Raw genomic sequence first — 19,046 nt, 5'->3', positions numbered from 1 at the left:
CTCTCAAAACTAAATAAATAAATATGAAAGAAATAAAACTTTTCAGAATTAATGAGAAAGAAGTGTGTAAATCATCTAACAAAATCCTTAATATGTGGTCGGTGCTCAACAGAGGGAGGTTAGCATTACTAAAAAAGACAAAAGAAAAAACACGGCAAGTCATCATATCAAGCAGAGTGTTAAATACAGTGAAAAGCAATTGAGGGGCTATGAGGGTTCCAAGAAGAGAGAAGGACAGTTTTAATTCTGGAGGGAGGAAATGGGGAAGGCCGCCTGAAAGACGTAGCATCTGAGATTGCCCTCAGAGGACTGGTTGGGTTTAGATGAGTGAGTTGGGCAGAAGGGACATTCATGGGAAAGGGAGGGGGCGAGAAAAGGCAGAGCTGGGAGATTCTATGGACAAATTTAAGGAATGAATAATTTAATGTGTATAGGTAGATGATAATGAGAGGTGCAGTTACGGCCTTGTCTCTTTCTATTCCCGCCTCAAACCTCAGGTGATAAAACGGGAGCGGTAGCTTGGTGAATCTTGAATGTTGGATCTGGGAGCTGACAGAGGGAGAGCTGGAGCCAGACTGACCGAGATCTCAGGCTGAGTGAGTGCAAGCCTTTATCCACAACATGGAGGCAGAGAGAAACCACGGAGGTTTTTTTGTTTTGTTTTGTTTTTTAAGTGTGTATTTATTTTGGTGGGGGGCAAAGAGAGAGGGAGAGAGAATCCCAAGCAGGCTCCACACGGTCAGCGTTGAGCGCAATGCAGGGCTCGAACCCACAAACTGTGAGATCATGCCCTGAGCCAACAATCAAGAGTCAGATCTTAACCAGGTGAGCCACCCAGGTGGCCACCATGAGGTTTTAAATTCCTCACCCATTCCTCCCCTGGCTTGGATCACATAAGGAGAGATTTCAGAATGCTGTTTGGGAAATGTACTTAGGCCGGCATTTCCCAAACCATCTTTGGGGTACATGGAAAACTCCTAAAGTTAACACAGACGTACCACTTAATAGTCCACTGTGATCATACAGATTTAGGCAACTCTGATGCTGTGTCCCTCTTTGTTGGTTACACTGTGAATTAACATACTAAGGATCCCGAGAAGTCCTGAAGCCAATGAACTGATCCCCCTTAATTTAAGTCAGCATTTTCCACACCCTTTACAACAGGTCACACTGTCGTCTTCACAACACGGGTACTAAAAGCATGTGGAACAGGGTTTTGCAGAACCTAGTTTTGGGAAATGTATCTTAGGTCAGACCTACTTGGGCACCTGAATTATGATTTGAGCTTGGAGACGCAGGGAGAAGAGGGTGGGAGCAGGGGAGGCTGTTGGGGAGAGTACCCCACGATGTATAAACCAGACTGATTGACCCACAGTCACACAGATAAGCTTCCTTGTAGAAGATTAATGAGCAGACGAAAGAATTTGATCATCCTGAAATTTGGCAATAGTGACTAACACTTTCTTCCTTGAACTCCAATCTTTGTGAGTTTTTTTGGTTTTTTTTTCAACGTTTATTTATTTTTGGGGGGACAGAGAGAGACAGAGCATGAACGGGGGAGGGGCAGAGAGAGAGGGAGACACAGAATCGGAAACAGGCTCCAGGCTCTGAGCCGTCAGCCCAGAGCCTGACGCGGGGCTCGAACTCACGGACCGCGAGATCGTGACCTGGCTGAAGTCGGACGCTTAACCGACTGCGCCACCCAGGCGCCCCCGAATCCTTGTGAGTTTTTAAACTAACTCTTCTAATTCCTTTTGCTGGCCCTGTTAAAAGAACCCCAGACTGCTTTCTCCTGGTTTTGAAGGACAATTCCGTACCCTGCCCTAAATTGGGTGCGAAATAGGTAAACATTAAAAATCCAAGATCTCTGAAGCCAGAGAGATTTTTAATCATTTTGCTCCTGGCATCCCTGACTTCTTCCTGATATCGGAGGCCTTTGCAGTTCAGATTGGAGCTACGCACATTTCCTCCCACTGAACGTCCAGAGGCCACCAACGAGTCTCCCCAGGTCCTGTCACTCTGCCTTCCCTTCCTTCCTTCTGCTTATAGCCTATGGAAAACACTCACAGGCAGCAGTTAAAAAGCACTTAGAGAGAAAAAACGTTGGCAAATGATAAAAATATAGAGAGACGTCCCATTTGAGTAATATGTATCTAGTAACAGGCACTTTTCACATAGTACTGAAAGATAGCAGCTCTTCTAAACTGCCGTTCATATGTTTTCGGTACTTACAATCCGATTTGAGCCACTGCTGATAACAGAAACTGAAAATTCTCTGTTGATAATATAGGGCCCTAAATATAAAAACAGCATGAGACGTAAATAAAAGCATCTGTAGAACCTGGCCCAGAATGAGCAAATCAGAACACAGACTGCTCTTATAGACATGGCTGGACAAGGACTTCAATAATTCCCACCGTGGGGGATTTTGAGATGAACTATTTGAACCACAAGAGTTGTAGATCATTATGTTTGGTTAAGCTGATTATAAGGCAAACTATACATAGCTAATTCGTATGCAAATTTAGTCATTCTGAATTCATGTTGTCTGCTGTGTTTATAAAGTCTATCGTTAAGTAATCTCTTTAAAGAGGTATATTGAGGGGCGCCTGGGTGGCGCAGTCGGTTAAGCGTCCGACTTCAGCCAGGTCACGATCTCGCGGTCCGTGAGTTCGAGCCCCGCGTCGGGCTCTGGGCTGACGGCTCAGAGCCTGGAGCCTGTTTCCGATTCTGTGTCTCCCTCTCTCTCTGCCCCTCCCCCGTTCATGCTCTGTCTCTCTCTGTCCCAAAAATAAAATAAACGTTGAAAAAAAAATTTAGAAACACAGTCGAAATTTATCAGAATTCCCAAGATTTGGGGGCGCCTGAGTGGCTCAGTCGGTTTAGCGTCTGACTTCGGCTCAGGTCATGATCTTGCAGTTTGTGAGTTCGAGCCCCTGATCGGGCTCTGTGCTGACAGCTCAGAGCCTGGAACCTGCTTTGGATTCTGTGTCTCCCCCTCTCTCTGCCCCTCTTCCACTCACACTCTGACTCACTCTCTCTTTCAAAAATAAACATTAAAAATTAAAAAAAAAAAAAAAGAATCCCCAGATTTTTAGATTGTAAGCACTGAACAGCAGGGATTCTGTTTCTTATTCACTGTGACATCCTCAGCATCTAGTAGAGTATCAGGCACACAGAACGTGCTCAATGTGAAATGAAAGAAAGAACAAAAAGGAAGGAGGAGAGAATGAGAGAGAGAAAGGGGAGAGGCAGAGAGGAGGGAGGAGTGGGGGAAGGAGGAGGGAAGGGGTATCGACTTGCTTGCATCCAAAGTTGGATTCCAATAGCTCTTGGGAGAAAATCTTCTATTATATCTACATAATGGCTTACCTAACATGTGTGGGGCTAGCTACACACCCACACAACACATTATAAATTTATATTTGGAAAATATGCCCCTGTGCTATGCCATATTATCCTGCTGGTATTCTTGGATCTACTCAAAATATAATCAGTAGGCCAGGACACTCCAACCTGATTCTTCCCGCTTATCTCCTCTTTTCGGGGACATTCCTATCAGGAATAAACTAAAACCTCCCTGGCTCCTCCCTACCTCACTCTACCTGCAACCTCATTTTAAGGGGAGAAATTCAAGAATGCAAGAGATACCAAGTCGAGCATTGAGCCATTCACCCCAGAGAGACCAGACAGAGGCATGTGTGGCTAATGAGAAGGCCTCTGTAAGAAAAAGGAAGTCAATGAATCTGTACTCTAATAAGGCCAGGACTGCTATTTTATAAGAACTTGGGTCAGTGGCTCCTGGGTGGCTCAGTCGGTTGAGCTTCTGACTCTTGATTTCAGCTCAGGGCATGATCCCAGAATTGTGGGATCCAGCCCCGTGTCGGGGCTCCATTGAGCACCAAGATTCTCTCTCTCTCTCTCTCTCTCTCTCTCTCTCTCTCCTTCTGCCTCTCTCTCCTGCTCATGCGCGTGCTCGCTCGCTCTCTCAAAAAAAAAAAAAAAAAAAGAGTTCTCTCCATGGTGGGGTAAGACTGCTCTTGGGTAACTTAAGAGAAATTGGCTATGGTTCTTGCTGCTGGAGAGAAGCTGGAATGGTATTGGCTCACCCTGGTGAGCCAGCCTAGCCCCTCCCCCATCCCATCCCACCCCCCAGCCACATTTAGCTAAGAGGAAACCTGAGTTCAGCCACACCCCCCTCAGATCCCGCAGAACCCTATGGGAAGATTTTACTGACTCCAATTGAAGCCCAAGGAAGCTGAGTGTATGAGGCACAGAGGGATTGGACCTCGGATACTTTAGCCTGTGGGGAGGTACGGTGTACCCAAAGGAAGAAAGGGGGTCTTACAGAGAGCATTCCTCATGCAAGAGAACACAGGGAAGATTGGGGAGATGGAGTTAGGGAATGGCAGACAAATCAATGAGGCTCAGCACTGCCCTCAGTTCACCCGACTTCATCTACCCCTGTGTATTATAAGGCATCAAGTTAACTAAATAAATTCACAGCTTCTGAGCCTACACTCTGTAAGTCTTTGGGACACTTGGTTCAACACTTCATTCACATTTCAGTGCATGAATTTGGTCTGGGGAGGATGAGAAGGGCAATACTGAAGGCACGTACGCAGTCACCTCCAGAAGACCGCACACCCCTACCTTACATCATGCCAGCCTCAGCGTCTCTCAGGAGGAGAGTTAGTTGACTGGGGAGTCTGTTCAGGGTCCACTGGCAATATTTCCCCATGGAAAAGAAGAGCATTCCCCACCAGACAGAAAGGAAGCTCTCTCAGAAACTCTTCAACACAACTTCCTGTGACATTTCACCACAAATAAGGGAGGGTTGCAATAGAGTAGCTATTAGTACGGTAACTCCCACTGTTCAAGGAAAGATGTTCGTACAGTCACGTGTGGGAGATTACAACCAGCCATAAATGCTCTCAACTTCTCACATCAAAAGGTAGTGCGTTTTCTAACTCCTTAAATCTGGATTGGCCTTGTGACTGGCTTTAATCAACAGAATGTTGTGGAAACGATATTCTACAAATTTGAACTTAAGCCTCTAGAGGCCTTACAGCTTCTACTCTTCTCGTCCTGGAACGTGATGCTCTGTGAACAAGCCCAAGGTAGCCTCCCTAATGATGAGAAACCACATGGAGAGAGAGGCCACCGGCACGAGGAAGCCAGCTCATATCACGTAGAGCAGAGAAGACCCATGTGGGTTTAAAAGAAATCTGGAAATTCTCTGATACTTCTCAGGTAACATGGTGGAATTGAATTCCCTCTCCCCTTGACAATGGGTTGGCTTTAGAGACTCCCTGGTAAGGGATACAATGCAGTCAAAGTGGCACTGTGACTTCTGAGACTGGGCTAGAAAAAACAATACACTGCCCACTGGGCTCTCTGTCTTTAGACACACACCATGGGTTCACCGAGCCAACATTCGAGAGGTCTGGCTACGTTGGAGCCACCACGCTGGAGAGAATACATGTAAATAGAACCGGGTGCTTGAGGAGTCTGCTCCGCATCAACCAGCAGACATGAGTGAGTGAGTGAGCTGTCACATGACACTCACTTCAGATGAGCCCCCAACTTGGAGACACTCTATGCCGACGCCAGGTGAAGCAGAGATAAGTGGTTCCTGCCAAACTCAGCCTGAATTGCAGATCTGTAAGCAGGATACATGTGCTCATTGTAAGCCACTGAGTTCTGAGATGATGCATCAGCTAACAAGATATAACAAACATGATATTGCATTTTCTTAATCTGGTCTGTCATAACTTGGTGAGTTCTGGTCAGGGGTGTGCTTAAGCCTCATCAGCATGAATCAGTGAGGAAGAAGCAGCTAGAACAGGAAGTGAGAGGGATGGAGGCTAGAGATACCGACCTTGGCCGCAGAGGTAGCTGCGGGTTCCAACACATGATGTTTGAAGGTCAGGGGTACTCAAGTGGAGGGGACGGGAGAGGTCACAACCCAACAAGTGTAAGTACGCATTTTCAGGGAGGCCAGCAGATACCACGTGGCCATTGGCGGGCCTCACAAGGTCTTAATAATTCTCTGTCCCCAAGGGGCTTTCCTTTTGATTTTATTACCCAGTTGGAAGGACAAAAGTAACACACGTGCAACTTTTAGAGGGAGAAGTAAGTGCTCAATCACTTGGGCTATGTGTTCAGAGAACAGAAAGTTAAACACGAAAATCACCTTCACACCATACTAGTCGTGTTCGTTCACCTATCACTAGCTGACCCTGTCGTAGTCAGCTAAACCGAAGGTGGGTCACTATGGCTCGAAAATGATTCCAACCTATTTCCTAGAAATGAATGGAAGGGTTTGGTGAAAACAAACCACTACTTTTCAGAAAGAGAAGGGTGTAGACTATGCCGTAGTTTGAATGTGAGAGTGAAATCTCTATCTGCCCCAAATCTCATTTTCCCTTCCAGCATTGGTTTTGGGAAATCCATTGCACGCTCTTGCCTTCATGGACTAGGCACTCAAGCACCAGCGTCATATTTTTGTATAGGTTACGCTGAACCTCTACCCATGAGAGAATCTTGTGTTCTGATCAAGCAGGGGTGGAAAATAATAATGGAAGGGAAACCCCAGACACTGAGCATTTATCAGGGACTGAGGGGTAGTGTATCTTGTGTCTACGACTATCCGGAATAATCTCATATTCTCATTGTGGAATGTTACTACAGATTTTCTACCCATTTGCCAAGAAGAATATGGAGAAAGGCAGCAGTTTCAGAGAACTGTGTTCAAAATAATCTGTTGCTGTTGGTAACTAAGACTTGGAATAAATTGAACTATAGGAATCTATGCTCCTTTTTGATGTTCAGATGGTTGAAACTTTTAGAAAAGGGACTTAGTTTATTTTTGGTTTTTATGGTTCAACTATTTCTCAGAAGGTCAGTAGGCCTTGGGAAGGTTTATATCCCATATTTGGATTACTAGATCTATGTTTTAAAGAAGAATGTTTGGGACTTCCAAAAAATTCAACTTACGGAAAAGAATTGTAAGATAAATAAGATTTCAACTGCCAAGCCAACCGCTTCACGTCTCCATTCAAGGGCACCATCACACATCATTTCACTTCATGGCAGCTATTAGTAGATCACACTCCAGAGAAGTTTCTGGGGTCCTCCAGTAGCTTGTCTGTTTTTTTTTTTTTTTCTCAATCCTCACTCTCTGCTCACCCTTTGGACTTGACAAAGGAATTTGGCTAACTCAGTGTATACATCGGGATTTTTCCAGTTGCATGTCACAAAGTATTTAAACCAAACTGTCCTGAACCAAAAAGGGAATGGATTGGCTCATGTGACTAAAAATTTCAGAAGTTCCAGGTACATCATGTTTCAGGAGCTCAAATGAGATCTCTCAGTCACATTTTTTTTCTCTGTCTCATGACTCAACTTCTGCGTTGATTTCTTTCTCAGATAGCCGCCCCCCCCCAATGGCCCCCAAGTAGCTGCTACCTGCTATGGGAAAAACTTCCTTCTAGGTTTAAATCTGGTAGAAATAATCTGATAGAAATTCGAGAGATCCACATCAATTAGACCAGTCTAGATCTCATTCCCACCCTTGTACTGAGATAATATGATGTGCCAATTGGTTTAGGCACCAATCTAATACCTAGCCCCTAAGGTGGATCTCCACCTATACTGCAAGAAATGAAATGGGGGAGGAATGGGTTCCAAAATGAAAACAGGGCCTGTTGATAGGAACCCAAGGTTGGATAGCAGGAAGGCAAACAACAAATAATACCCATTACATCTAGTTTGGGCCATTGGCTCTACCCAGGCTCAGATCCTAGGCTCTTACAACTCTCCAGCCATACGGAGCTCTCCACACCCTTAACTTGCTGTATTTTCCTTCTTCCTCTGCCTTCCTGCATGCCGGGAAACTTAGAATGGAGTCTGGCCTATTGCATGCCTGTCATGAAAAAGTGCAAATGAAACTAAACTCTAGGACCCAGATCCGTAATTAAGGTCTTGGACACAATCCAGTGAAACAACCTAGCAACACCAGGATTGCTACAGATATGTAGAAATGAGCATTAATGCTCCCAAAGTGTATGGATCATGTAAGCCAAAGCACATCTAATTTGAAAGATCTATCCTGATGTAGGAAGAAAGATGATAAAACATCTATAGCCGACGCCCAGTGCCCAGAAGCCCTCACCATGGTGGCCACCCTGGAAGTGCTTCCCTCTCTGTTGGCATCTTGAAAATATTCAAGACTTCTCCTCCAAGCAATTAATCCCTTTGAAACTACTAGACATCTGACATGGTCATTCATCCTAGAGAAAAGAAGTCTGACTTCAAATATATGAAAGACTGTGAGCTAAATAATAATAAAGTAAAATAAATAGACTTTTTTTTTTGGTAATTTTTTTTAAGCATGTGACCAGAGCTCAAAAAACAGCACATCTCATTCAACGCACATTTACGAAGAGCCTGCCAGGGCCAGAGCTGGGTATACAACATTGAAATGACACAAGTAAGATCTCTGCCTTCAAGACTAACCCACATTAACACACACATGAATACACACATTAACAAATGCCTGTCTCCCCCCACCTCGCCCCACCCCTGCTGGGGCAGCAATAACCCTAGGTGAGACCCACTGCACCCTTTCCACCTCTCTCCCAACACTCCCACCTGGAAAGGAGGTGAGCAGGCTTGGGCTTTGCAACATTCTAGGCCCTGCTTGGCAGTCTCCAGCTGATGACTCCTCCTTCCCTATTTTTGTCCTTCCCGTTAAATCCCTCTGTGTCAAGACCATCATGACACTTTCCTGCTGCTTTCCCTGCTGTCGCGAAAGGGCTGTGAACTGGAGCAAGGCTCGCTGAATAATTTAAAGGCAGTTTCTCACTTCCCGAAGCAGTTCTCCAGTTACGTAAGATAGCATCGGGCCACCCAGCTCTCGGCCTGGGCCTGAGGCAGGTGAGCCCTGATGGTGGCTCCAGCTGCAATCGCCATGAATCAGCAGTGGCACTATCCCCCGACTTTCATGAATTATGGACATCACTCTAAATTGAGGGATGTGGGTGGAGGAGCAGCTGCTGGGGTTGGTCAGCAGCAGGATCACGGGCAAAAAGGACCACCTACTGGTGCTATGACAACAGGTCATGTTTGTGTTAAAAAAAAAATTCAAGTCAATAAACATGAAGAGCTCACTGGCTTTATTAAAGGCTCCATGAATCGGGCAGCATCCCACCTAGCAAGTAAAGGATGTCTAGAGGAGTTGTACAAAATGGAAGGAGAGTACGGTAAGTAGGTTATAAGCAAAAGAAAAGAAAAGATCGTTCCAGGGTAAGATCACTTTCCCTTAGGGGGAGGAGCGGGGGGCAGGCAGTCTTCCTGTGCACATTACCTCACCTTCCTTTGGGAGATAGATTCCCTCAATAGTGCTCCCTGGAAAATTCCTGATTGTTAGGTTAGGACTTAGATTTCTGGGGCAAGGTGAAACCACAGTTAGGGTAGGTTCTAACCCCCTGTTTGGTGATCTGGCCTGGCCCAAGGAATGCTCCTTTGGGGCCTGTGGTTTTCTTTTTAATAAGTGTTTACATTTTCTTTTAAGTTTATTCATTTTAAGAGAGAGAGAGCATGTGCTTGTGACTTGGGGAGGGGCAGAAAGAGAGGGAGACAGGGGATCCCAAGTAGGCTGTGCACTGTCAGCACAAAGCCCAACGCGGGGCTCAAACTCCCAAACCTTGAGACCATGACCTGAGCCGAAGTTGGATGCTTAACCGACTGAGCCTCCCAGGAGCTCCAACGAGTGTTTCTAGTTTAAAAATCAAGTCTGGAATTTCACCTACTTCCTTCTTCCTGCCCCCAGCATTCTCTGTCACTTCACTAAGGTCATTCCACCTTCTCCAGGGAATTCAGAGTACAAATCACCAGTGTACTGCAGTCCTAAGTATGAACAGAAGTGAGACTCCTTCTGTGAGGAAGACAAAATGCAGGAAGGTCTAGGGTTCCCCAACTAGCTTTGTTAACTCAAATCTGCAACAAAAATTCGTTCTTAACATTGCTTAAATGATGATCATACTTGCAAGATTTCTGGGTGTGTTGGTTGAAATGTGATTTTTTTAGTTTTTTATTTTAACTCCAGTATTGGTAACATACAGTGTTGTATTAGTTTCGGTGACTCAACAATTCCATACGTTACTCGGTGTTCATCAGGATAAGGGCACTCTTGTTCCCTGTGCCTATTTCACCCATCCCCCACCCACTCCCCTCTGGGACCATCAGTTTGTTCTCTATAGTTACGAGTCTGTCTCTTGGTTTGATTCTCTCTCTTTTTTTTTCTTTGCTCATTTGTTTCTTAAATTCCACATATGAGTGAGATCTTACTGTGTTTATCTTTTTCTGTTTGACTTATTTCACTAAGCATTATACTTTCTAGCTCCATCCATGTTTTTGCAAATGGCAAGATTTTGTTCTTTTTGATGACTGCGTAATATTGTATTGTGTAAGTATATACCACATCTTCTTCATCCATTATCAGTTGATGGACACTTGGTCTGCTTCCATAATTTGGCTATTGTAAATAACACTGCAATAACATAGGGGTGCATGTATCTTTTTGAATTAGTGGTTTTGTACTTGGGGGGGAAATGCCCACTAGTGTGATTACTAGACTGTTAAAAAAAAAAAAGAAAGAAAGAAATATAGTGATTTAGTTAATACTGAACAGAAGCTAAAATTGGAGGAAGAATGGAAACAAATCCAAGACATGGGGTCCTCTTTATATCCACCTTATGAAGGTTGCTCTTATTAGTTTAACTAAGCTCCTGGATTAATTTAGGTAAGCCCCTCTTGACTCATTCCTTACTCATGTAGGGATCCCAGCATGAGCCTAAGCTGGGTTCACTCTAGGACTCAAGCAAGTCAAGACATGTTGCAAAGATAGGTGGGGGTGGGAATGGGGGCAGTGTTCAGTAGGGCTTTACCTACGTGACAGATAAAGGAAGCTTCTGGAAAAGAACTTTTCAGGAAAGAGAATTGTAAGGCAAATAAGTATGATCCAGAATGAGAAGGGCAAAAGGGCAAAAGGAGTGAAGTGGGAGGTCCTCTGAGAGGTTGAGGGAGCCCCAAACTCATGTTTTTGAGACTCCTAAAATATTACACCACTAAGAAATACCAATACTGGTTTATAAAAATGGGCACATTTTTACAAATTCACATTTACTATTTAAATTTACATTTGCACTTAACATGTTCATTTTTTAACACCAAAACAGAAGCAAATCACAAATAATTGCACTCTTCCAAGATAACGAAAGGATTTATAAACATTAGTAATTCATAATTCAACGCAGGTAGGGTGATCCAGTTCAGGAGCACCAGGGAAAGGTATGTTGAATGCTGTCCGGTTTCAGTTCTGACAGCATCTCTGAGACCGTATGAACGACCTCGTTTGGAGTCATCCCCATGGCTAGCCTGCATGGGGGACTCCTACACCATCCATCTGTCCTCACTGACCCAGCCTACAGCTTTTGCCTAGGGAGCTGCAGGGAAAAGGCAAGTGGAAACCACAGGAGCTCTTTATCCAGAAGCTCCGAGAGACGCTGAGCTCGCAAACCTCTGGCGCCAACAACTTCTTCAGCGATTTTGCTGACTTTGGCAGCCACAGGAGTCGGCTCAGACATTATTGCCTCAACTGGGCGTCAGCAGCTTTGGCACAGGTGTGGCTGGGCCATCACAGAAGTGGGAGTGCCTTCTACTGACACCAGCAGTGGCTACGTCTTCCAGGCATACTGACAGAACTGTCGCTTTCAATATTGGTTATAAGAACACCAATGGGAGCCAGATCACCAATGGCGGAAGCCATGGCATAACCAGGCAGATGGTATTCTGTCAATTAATCCTTCCGTGTCCTCTCCCTTGGGGCCAGACTTCCCGTAGAGGGCACATATTCTGTTTCTCCATGGCTGATTTTCAAGGGGCAGACCATGTGGGGAATCACTGCCTGTGACTGGGTGTGTAGGTCTGTTTAATTCTGGGGTTTAATATTTAGAAGCCCTCTTGTCCACAGAGGGAAGGTCCATTCTTCAATACAAGCTTTACTTAGGAATTATTTTGATGTTATAACTTTGAGTCTACATGCTGACTCATCATCAGTGTATTCTCGGAGCCAGGTATATTATCTGACCCTAGCAGACACATAAAAATATATTCGTGAGAATGAATGAATGAGAACATATGTACAATACTCACCCCAGGGCAATAGCAGGAATATCTGGTTAGAATTTGAAGGGTGTGCCATGAATGGGAAGAAGGCAGATCCAGAGAAAAATTGTTAGTTGCAACAGTGACTCAAGTTTTTTCCCTAAAGCTAGTATACCCCAGGAAGCATAACTTATGCATTTATTGACTTATAATTTCAAGAAACATCTTTTGAGCACTTCACTTGCACCAGAAAGAGAATTGTCACCTTTAAGCGGTTCATATATTCTAGTTGGGTACACAGACCTGGATGCGAGTAATTGGGTTGCAGAATGACAAATGGTTTACCAACAGTGTAAAACCCGTTGCTACAGGGGCTTAGAGAAGGTGACAACCCTGCCTATCAAGAGAGTTAGAAAAGTTTTTAAATGCTGAGGACCAAAAAATATCAACTACATTTATGGATTCACAATAAGGAAAAGAAAGAAATGCCTGTGACATTGAACAAACTTCCAAGTAACTGCTGAAAGGGTATGGAGCCTCTAAGGCCTCTTGGAGAGTGTCACTCTCCCCAAATCTCCAGGTGTTTGCCAACCTGGAAGCTCTCCACACACTGTCCTTTTGGGTTTGTATGGAGGCTTCATCATATAGGAATGGTTTGTTAGATTAACCCATTGGCTATTGGTGATTGATTTAACCCCCACCCCTCTCTCCCCTCCATGAAGGCCAGGGGGATGAGAGCAAAAGTTCCAACTCTCTAATCCTGTGGTTGGTTTTCTTTGCAATTTGCCCCCATCGTTAGGTGCCATCCAAAAGTCACCATTTTACAAAACAGAGGACAACTTTATTGCTCTCGTTGTTTAGGAAATTCCGAGGGTTTTGGGACCTCTGTGCCAGGAACAGTAGACAAAGACCAAGTATATATATATATATATATATATATATATATATATATATTTCTTACTATAAATCACAGTATCACACCATTCAACCCACAAGGTAGATAATGGCAGAGAGGTTTACTGCACATAGACCCTTTCTACCTGGGTTAATAGATCAGTAAGACAAAGGGCAGCCATCTAAGATGGACGTCTGTCTCCAAAACCAGAATTGGGGCTAAGAGATGCTTGCAAATTGCTAATGGTTACAGTTCACACTGTGCTCAACTGAAATATCTTAATAACATTACAAACTTGTGTATGGAGAAGCAGAGGTCACTGTGAAGGCAGAAACCTGATGCACAATGAGAAAAAGCCAGAAGGAGCCTAGCTGCCCATAGCTTAGTCCCTATGACATGGCCTCACCTCCTACTCTTGGATCCTGTTGCCCCATAATAAATCCTTGGCACACCACATTTTTGCTTAAGTTAGTTTAGTGGAATCTTCTGTGTTACCAAAAGAGCTTGAGGCTTTAAAAAAAAAAAAAGAAGAAGTACAGCAGAGACCCTCTTCTGGGATGAATGGTCTGTAACTCACTAGCTGCAAAAGTTTCAGTTGACTTACAGGGTTCTATAAAGTCTGTGTAGTTGTGGGGGGATAGCTACATATGAACTTGGACACCTCATCCTACAAACTATTGCTTGCCTCTGGGAAATGCAGTTGCTTAGGTAGATCGGCTGCTGAGCCCCCAACATGGAAAGGCATGGATGCCTTTGCAGGCATGGATGTTGCCTCCAAGAAGAAAAACTGAAAACAGACTGGACTGGGTTTAGCGATGTTAGTGTAGACTGGACTGATCGTGCCTTGTGCCGTTTATGTGGTGCTCTTTTAACCCAGCTGGGATAACACCAGAGTTTCTCTCAGCTGTGGGATTGGTTCAGGGGAGGGAGAGATGGATGGGGCAAACACGGGCACCAAAAGGAACGTTTGGGTTTTGTTGGTGCTCATGGGATCAAGATGGTCCCCAGATAGTGTCTCTGGTTTTCAGGGTTCTGGGATTGGTTTGTTGATTTCCCTGTGAAAACCAGGAAGAAATCCCAACTCCCCCAGTCACTGCTCTCTGAGCATTGCAAGGGCCTCTTCCAGCTGGGGTCCTAGCCTTATCTTGCTGTCACCTTTCTAAAAGTGACTGTACCCCACCTCAGGCAGGGTCACCCCCACTGATGGCAGAGCTGGGGGGGGGGGTGCTGCATGGCGGTGGGCCAGGCCAGAAAATGCTTGACAGTGCTCTCGTTTTGTTCATAACATAAATTATTGCTGTCATTTTAGAAAATTTAAAAAAAAAGTTTCAAAGCAATTAAACAAATAGTTATTTTCTAAAGAGACTCTGTTTCTGAGGACAGAGACCACCTTCTATGGGGCAGGGGTTGATCATTTTGCTAAAGGGAATGATAATTTCCAGAACCTGTCACATTGGGATCGGACGATCCAGAGGCAGAAAGAAAAGACTCAGAAAGCAGAGAACATTTTACCTTTGAGGAATCTGACAATACCGAGGCCAATGGCTCAACAGAGGGGGATGGGCTCGAGGTCTTTCCTCCCCGTGGGAAAAAGAAAGCTGCCATCTACTACAGTGAGATGGGCCAGAAACTATACAGGCTTCCATGGGTGAGCTCTGAGAACAGTCATATCTATACTGGTTTTAGGTTTCTCTGCATTGTAATTTCCTTCTGTGATATTAAAGCCTTCAGTAAATTTTTGTTGGTACAGTCTGGCCTTGACCTAATTCAAGTAATGAATGGAAGGGTCTGTGTAGAGTAGTAAAGGGGAAACAGACTTTCCTCATCTTGAGGTCAGCTTCATGATGGAAGAGAGAAGTTTCTGGAACTGCATAAAGTGGCCATGAGGAAAGTTGAAAGAAAGCCCATGGTGGAGTGGAGTTCACCAGTCTAGAATAGTGCAAAGCAGAGGCATGGGTACAGCATGATTGGCCTGGGAACCAACATGAAACAACCTTTTTCCACCCACCTCCTCCCAAGTATGCTACAGGGGAAGGAACAATTATGGCAGAGACTGGGTAGGTGCCAGACAATAACATTTCCCCCTCTTGAGCGCCCCCTCTTGAGCCCACAGAAGACTACATCTTCCAGCCCCCTTGTAACAGCCAAAGGAACATGACCAGAAGTGAAATAAACCACCACTTTCAGGCCTAGACCCTAAAATCTCCATGATACACTCTGCTTAGTTTCTCCTTGCTTGCTGGTCAGCTCAATTCAGACTCTGGGAGCGTTGTAGAGGACAGCAAACCCAAAGGATGGAAGGAAGATGAATCCCTGAGTCATCGCTTGGAGGAGAGCTGCCAGACCTGTTTTGAGTTGCAATGTGAGTGAAGAATAACCATTTACTGTGTTCAACCACTGAGATTGTGAGGTTGTTTTGTTCCTGCAGCCAACATTCATTACCCTAACTGATACAACAACCTAAAGAGATGCCTCAAGTCCTGTTATTACTCGGATGAGGGCGTTTGAGCCATCGGAGATCCAGGTTACAGAAACATGAATCAGATATAGAGCTTTCCTCCAAAGAGCTTGCGATCCACTAAGAGGGTTAGACAAAAAGTGACAACAGAAGGGTAAACAGGACCTAATAAATGATGTTGTGATGAGGCATAAGGCCACCAGGAAGTGTTTAAGCAAAGATTCTTATAGCACCATTCCTTTGTCAGAATCACTGAGAGTTTCACTAGTAGTGAAGTCATGGAGATCCTACCCATTTTTCTCTCAGATGAGCTCATAGGGTTTTGTTTGTAACCTCTATTTTTTCATTGCCATGGTTTTATCTTTTACTTCTCCATGGTTATTGGAAAACAAAACAAATTAGAGAGACACTCTATATACTCAGTCAGTTCTCACTGAACCAAGAACCAACCTTTACTAACACAGTGCTTGTTAATGACATGTATAACTACAAGCCCAAATAGGACTAAAACTTTTTAAAAATACTTTTAAAGGTTTATTTCTTTTGAGAGAGAGTGAGCACATGACCTGTGTACGCGAGCAGGGGAGGGGCGGAAAGAGAGAGGGAGCAAGAGAATCCCAAGTAGGATCTGTGCTGTCAGCACAGAGTCTGATGCAGGGCTCGATCTCACCACCGTGAGATCACGACCTGCGTGGAAATCAAGAGTTGGACACTTAACCGCCTCAGCCACCGAGGTGCCCCTAAAACTTTTTTTTAAAAGGTTGACCCGGCGTCCTTGGGAAAAGAGCTGTTCACATGGGATATATAGACTTTATTTCTTTTAATCTCCTTTTCCCGCTTCCTTGGGACCTAAATAACGCACCAAATCAGAGGTTTGTGATGGCAGTTCTTTCTCTCATGGACTGCCAAGTAACACTGGGTGAAAGGAGAAATCCAGCCAGGTGACATGGGTTGGTGACTTTTTTTAAAATTTTTTTTTAATCGATTTTTTTTTTAATCAAAAGTCACTTACGATATCTGCTAACCACGGATGAACCTTGAAAACATGAAGCTGGGTGAAAGAGGCCAGACACACACAAAAAACCCCACATACGGTATAATTCCATTTATATGAGATATCCAGAACAGGCAAATCCGTAGAGACAGAAAGCAGATTAGCGGTTGCCAGGGGCTTGGGGTCGGGGGAGGGAGGAAGGGAGAGGAAAGGAGGAGTGACTGGTGCTTAATGGGTACAGGGTTGCCTTTTGGGAAGATGATAATGTTCTGGAACTAAATTACGATGGTGCTTGCACAGCAGTGAGTGTGAATGTACAAAATGCTGCTGGATCACACACTTTTAAATGGTTAAAATGGCGAATTTTACGTTCAATGACTTTTACTTCAATTAAAGATATTCTGATTTTTTTTTTAAAGTTAACTTGACATAATCTGTCGCCTTCCTTGCCCCACATACTCCTGCTCTGTCTCCTACTCATCCTTCCTGAAATTATAGTATTCATAATGGTAGCACTAATAACAGGAGAAGTTAAATGCAACTCACTGCAGCCACACTGGCAAAAGCACAAAAGTCAACTTTAGGGGAATTGACCGTCCGCCAAATCAATGGGAGCTCTGAAAGGCGAAATCACATGCTGTTTCGTCAAGTCCTGGGGGAGGCGGTGCTTCTAGTCGGGGCGGACACACAGCTGTAGGTTCCTGGATGGGAGATTAATAACCAAAGAGTAGAGAAGCGTATCTGGGTCCCGTCTAATTCTCTCCCAAATGCATGTTGGTGCTATTTATGGCTCAATCATTTTTACAATCCTCTTCCCTCCCAGCACTGGTTTTTGTGGCAAACCAGACTCAGACAGAGAAGAAGAACAGAGTAACCGAAGGACAGGAGAGGATCTGAGGTTGGATTGTGATTGTCATGCCGCTCTCCCGAGAGCCACCCCGTCCCTGTCACCGATGCTGCGCCGGGCCGGGTAGAAAGCCATGTGGTTTGAAGAAAATAGACTGAAGACGCTTGATTTAAACTCCTGCCCTCCCCTTGCACCTCGGCCACACCTTCTCCTCAGGGAGACGGCTTAGCATCTTCAGCTTGAGTTGGGAGATAAAGGGAATGTTGGCAGGAGGTTTGTCACTTCATAAAGAGGCTCATCTCCTTCGCAGAGGTCCCGGTCCGTTCTGTGAGATGGTTTCCAGGCATCTCCGAGTGTAAAGGTAGCATGATGGCAGCCGACCTTCCAGGGTCCAGCACAACGGAGAGCGAAAGCCACGCGGTGGCTTTGACGATTGAGCCCTGCCTTGAAGAAGACAAGAAGGGAGTCAAGCCAGGTCACTGCCCGCCTCAGAGACAGACGCATGCTGGAGCTGGCTTGGCTCACGGGAGGCAGTGATTACATTTGAGCGTATTTTGCAAGCCCAGTTCTTAAAACTAGTGTTTAAAAAATTATATTACAAATATGACCAGAACTGAAAGAGCTCTCAGTTTAATGGTTGTAATTTGCATACAGGTGATAACTCCTGGACAAACTGTAGGTGACATAGCAAATGTAATGGCAATAAACAGTGGGGAAAGCTTTAGCGGATTGGAATGTGACTCCATTTGTCACATCATGGTTGAATTGCAAAAATAGGTTGGCTAGGGATATGTGAATGCAGCACAAGTCAACGAAAGCATTTTGTGAAAGTCAATTGGTTGTATGGAATTTACAGTAAAGTGTGCCATGCATTGTGTTATTGTTTGTTAATTGTATGAGACACTCCCTTTATATCAGTGAAATTCATAATAAACCCATAAACGCATTCTTTTTGGAGAGCCAGTTGTTAAACATTACTAGCTCACCACTGCCCGAAAGTCGATAATCCAAGGAGACCCGAATCGAGTCATTTGGAAAATGAAGAAGTGAAATGAAAGAAAGAAGGAAGGAACAGAGGCAGGCAGGTGAGCAAGGAGAAGAGTTATCCTAAACAATCCTACTCCTTGTGTTTCAAATCTAAAGTAGTGAAGGAAATGATAGATACGAAAACTAAAGGGCTCTCTCTGCAAAGGTAGAGTAGGTGGCCTCCCGTCTGGTGTGATTTGAGAGGAACTCCAAAGCTTGCCAGCCCGGAGATATCTACCCCTCTGGCTTGCCCGAGCCTGCTTCTTAAAATTCACAGGGTGTGAGTGTCCTTCCTTTGGGTGAGCGTTGCCTCCTGGAGCTTTCTCTTGCCTCCAATATCACTCATTAGCACCTTGCCCACATTTGTGTATAAATAACCACATATGACCTTGAGAAGCACTGAACTTCTTCCCGGGGGAAAAGAGACATAATTAAAAGTTCTGATGTGGGGCGGAAGCTGAAAAAATCCCAGACCTTGGGCTTGCCTTGGCAGTACAGGCCACAGATGGGGAATCACGGACAGCCGTGGATATAGCCACTGAGGGCACTGGGGAGGGAGCATCAGGGTTTTGCAGAGACAGGTGCTCCAGAGGCCGCTTCATCTGTGGGTCAACTTGATGTGTATGCTGGCATTGAGCTTGCGCGTTGGACCCCA

Source organism: Prionailurus bengalensis, chromosome E4 (genome assembly GCF_016509475.1).
Source record: "Prionailurus bengalensis isolate Pbe53 chromosome E4, Fcat_Pben_1.1_paternal_pri, whole genome shotgun sequence".
Classification (NCBI taxonomy): domain Eukaryota; kingdom Metazoa; phylum Chordata; class Mammalia; order Carnivora; family Felidae; genus Prionailurus; species Prionailurus bengalensis.
Note: the sequence above shows the minus strand (reverse complement) of the source record.